The sequence below is a fragment of the Sinocyclocheilus rhinocerous genome, unplaced genomic scaffold (genome assembly GCF_001515625.1).
Source record: "Sinocyclocheilus rhinocerous isolate Xijiao unplaced genomic scaffold, SAMN03320098_v1.1 scaffold263, whole genome shotgun sequence".
NCBI classification, from domain to species: Eukaryota; Metazoa; Chordata; class Actinopteri; order Cypriniformes; family Cyprinidae; genus Sinocyclocheilus; species Sinocyclocheilus rhinocerous.
In genome coordinates this window covers 369050-373703 of record NW_015645086.1, presented here as the reverse complement: position 1 = coordinate 373703, position 4654 = coordinate 369050, and positions in this window count along the sequence as shown.

Genomic DNA, 4654 nt, shown 5'->3' with positions numbered 1-4654 from the left:
CAATCTAAAAAGTACCATACCTCATGCTCAAGCAATTTGGTGGATGCTGACTCACAAATAATAATAATAATAATAATAATAATAATAATAATAATAATAATAATAATAATAATAATAATAATAATAATAATAATAATTATTATTATTATTATTACTAACCATTTCCATATAGAGACATCACTGTGACCACGTCTGATCCTTTTGCATTATATTCAAAGTCTTTTGGGAGATATAGCTCGATATGACAGTTTGGTGTAGGAATAGATCCAGGGTTGCCAAGTCTGTGTAACAAAACCATCCCAGTAAACAAAATGCGAAGTTGGTAATCCTTTATTTTTTTAACTATTTAAAAATAAACAATTTACAGTTTTGAGATCTTGTTCTGATGCACATTTTCTCCCTCTTGTTCATTGTCATACATTTCTGCACACTGGCTTCATACCAGTCATCTAACACAGTTTTATCATTGGTAGAATATAAATTGGGTTGAGTAAATTATTTCAAAACAAGCATTTCAGTCAAATATAATTTATGCAACCTCAAAACTTTAACCCTGCTTGGGAAAAAATCAACCCGTGTCAATATTTTAAAGTTAATTCTATTACACAGGAAAACCGCAGACTTGGCAAACCAGCACAGACTATAACAAAAAAAATAAGGCACAAATATTCAAAATAAAGAATTAAATTTGACAGCAGCAACTGAGTCGAAGATTTCTAGTGGACTTAAGTTCCCTGCTAAAGCTATCATGGAGACTTGGAATATATCAATGGACACACACTGACAACATATATTGTGCTATTATTGTGCTTTTCTTTTTATTTTATGGAAAAGAGCTTTGTAAAGATTCTTCAGAAATTCAACACACAAGTATGAAACAACATACTTGTGTGTTGAAAACAAAACCTCTACAGAGAGCTTTACAAAAGAGGATGGGTCTATGTGTTTTTGAATTGGTGAAAAATCAATTCCAAGGTCATTTTCAACTTAAAAACCCTTATCTGACAGAATGGAAGTCCAAAAGCATTGCTCATGGACCGTAAGAGATGAGCAGCAGACCTAATTACACTTATTCCATTAGGTCAATTAGTGTTCTAGCTTACTTTGGGATTCGTACTGGCAGAGTTGCAGGGTAGGCTCTTTAACTTCCAACAGAGATAAATAACGCTTAGCATTACTGCGGGAATCAGATATACGACATCCACTTTGACACAGAACAGATTCTGACCCAGTCTAATGACTACAGCACTGACAGAGAGGTGCAGTGAAATAAAAATAAAAAGTTGACAGAAGCAGTGTAAAATTTCAGTTCCCTTTGAGACTGTTGTCCAGTAAATGATAGCTCACCCCAGCCCTTTTGGTTCAAAAGACATCATTGTCCTTTTCTGTGTCAGTTACAGCTGCATGAGTGACTGAATGCGTCTCTTGTAGCAGACATGCACCTCTATCTTTGTGAGCATCTGTCTGAATAATGGGCTGTTTGGTGGGGTCAGAGTACTTGAGTACATGAGCATTAATCAAAGCTTTTTCAGGTGAGTCAGTACTTTCTTATGCTGGTGTTTCCATTGCCAGCAGTTGTCTGAATAGTGCTGTAAGACTTACTGTGTTGTGAAGACCCTGCTGCGGGAAGGCTCACATTTGCACCTTGCTTTCGTCTGCTTTTTCACCCCTCTGGCATAATCATATGACCAATGAATCGGACTGTATTCACTTTGTATTGGTTCTTGTGTCAGCGGAATTTCAAATTCATCTATTCAGCTGTTTCCATCACTTTTTCCTCATGCTGATGTTCGTGAAGTGAAGGAAATGATTGTTATGAAGCGCTATGTGTATGCGCGTCCTCTTAAACCAAACACACTCATAAAAAAGATTACTCTAGCAAATTTGATTCTGCAGTGCCAAAACATCACTTTGGCGCTAATTCCAAAATTCTAGCCATATTAATTTTATGTAAAATTAATTTAATCATATTAATTAATTTAGAGGATTTCAGTACTGAGGAGGCCTTTACATGACACCGTTTTCAAGTAAAAACTGAAAACATTTTATGCATTATGGCTGTACATGACTTATGGCTGTGCACTATTTGAAAACAATAGTGTTTTCGTCTTCATGTAAACTACTAAAAAGGGAATTTGTGAAAACGGTGATGTCATGCACATATGCATTACATGTTCAGTCTAAAGGAATTCTTATGTACGCAGGCATGTAGTGTTTCTTTACAAAGTAACCTGGCATGCATAAAACACTGTTTTAGTTGTTTTTGCAGATCTGTGTGAACTCGGATTGTTTTGACAACATTGTTGTTTGTTCATGAAACTTTTCAAAAAAGCAAAGGAAAAGTCTAATTCATGGAATTATTAACAACTACATTAATTATAATTATTAAATAATAAAAACACTGGCCCAGTCTGTGGGGGTTAAGGATCTTAACCCAGAGGTCTAACGTCAACCAATAAATCCTCCATCAACAAACAGATAAATACAAAATTCTGTCATGAAACTCTAGAAGGTGCAGGCCAATAGGTTCTAACTCAGTTTGATATAATCACATCATGATTCTCGTGGTGCAGCTGATTGGTTTCAGTAACACTTTATTTTAAGGTCCAATTCTCACTATAAACTAGTAACTTATTAGCATGCATATTACTAGCATAATGGCTGTTTATTAGTACTTACAGGCACATATTAATGCCTTTTTCTGAATTACCATGTTCTAGATCCCTTAACCCGACCCAATACTAAAACATAACAACTACCTTACTAACTATTAATAAGCAGCAAATTAGGAGGAAAACTATTAGTTAGTGAATATGTGTTCCCTATTCTAAAGTGTTACCTTGGTTTCTTTTCACATCAGCAGCCAATGAGATTCCTGCTCAACATTCAAATACTGGGCTAGTGCTTGCAATAGCAGTCGCAGCACACTTCAGAAACCCCCCACCTTCCCCAGCTCCACTGTATAGATCTGCTATGGGGTAGTTTCATGTATGTTATATATGGGTGTTATCTCATATATATTATATGTGCAGCAGCAGTATTTCTTACATGTTCACAGCAGCTTGTCTGTGGATGTATTGGCAGTAGCAAGAAAATGGTTGAAATCAATTCATTCAGACATGCGATAATGTTCACAGTTTGCAGCAGCTCTGAGGTGAGATTGTCACGACTTTTAGGTGGTGCAGGATAAAAGTAATTGCCATTTCAGTCTTACAGATGCAGATGTTGGATTAATAGACTAGAGCAGTTTCATTATTTTAACTTGCACAACTCTCACAACATGAGCTAGGCTCTTTTTAATAGATATAACTGACAGCGCAGGTTCAGCTATTACAGAATTTTACAGATGTTGCAAGCGTTACAGCATGTCAAAATATTTTCTGGGGAATGGCTACTTTACTCACAAAAGAAGAGTGAGTGAGTTAATATAGACGGTAGTTGCACAGGATGGCATTTAGCCGGAAACACTATGTTGATGATGTGATACACTGATGGCTCATTGCGTCTGTCATGTCCTATCTCCACCTCTGTCACAACTACAGAATCCACAAAGCACTATGAATTAATAATATTATGCCATTATACACAAAGTATATGCAATCTATTTAAACATAAATGACAGTCCAAGCTCTCCAAGTGGCTGTTTGTTGTGATATGCCCGAATGTATTACTCTACTGCTAGAAGGCATGTGACGTTACGCAAGTCTCGTGTTTGAAACGCTCAGTCTGTTTGTGTGTCAGCGGCAGGATTCTCGTGCAGGCTGTCAGCTGCCATGTCCGCTTTCCGTTGTTTGTCTGGTCCTCTCACCCCAGTAAGACGACGGTCAAGCCACTGCTGCCATACCGATCTGGTGATCCGCCACGACAGGCTGACGTTAGGGGAAGATGGTTCAAAGAAAAGGCATGAGGGGACTGAAGTCAACTCTGAAAATCCAATGGAGGAAAGGCACAAAAGAAAACCTGTATGTTTGGGGAAACTACTTTGAAGCTGTAGCTAGCCAAGCAACATATAATTTAAAGCAGTTAGAGCTACGGTTTTGAAAAAGTATTTAGCTACACTACAAGTTACTTACAATGACTAATACTATAGTCAGGAAGATTCACTTATATTAAATAATATTAATTACTAGTAGTTCTCATTAAAAAAAGATTAAGTACATCTGCTAAAATTGTGCACACTGGAACTATTTTATCTTTTAAGATACAGTACATAACTATCAGATTATATAATCCATAACATGAGCAGAGTTCAACTTCATGCCATGGAACCGCAAAGCAATGCAGTGATATTAAATGGCAGTGCAAAAAGTAATCCTTCACCTAATAGAAACCAACAGTGGCAACAGAGATGCTGCCATAAAGTGCATCTGGGAGGTTTGCACTTCGTAGTTGGGCATTTGCTATTACAAAATAATTCAGATTCATTTTGGTAAAATAATAGAAAAGTAGCCTAAAAAAAAGAAAACAATGGATGACCTGACAAAAAGAGTTTTTTACTACAGTATTTCTCAACTGAAAATTATAAAATTATTTATTTCATTCACTTATTTATGCATGGTACCTGGCAAAATTTTATTTAGCATAAAACAAACCATTATTGGATTCACTTTTTTTTTTTCAGCTGATGAATGATAAAAAATATTGACAGCCAATC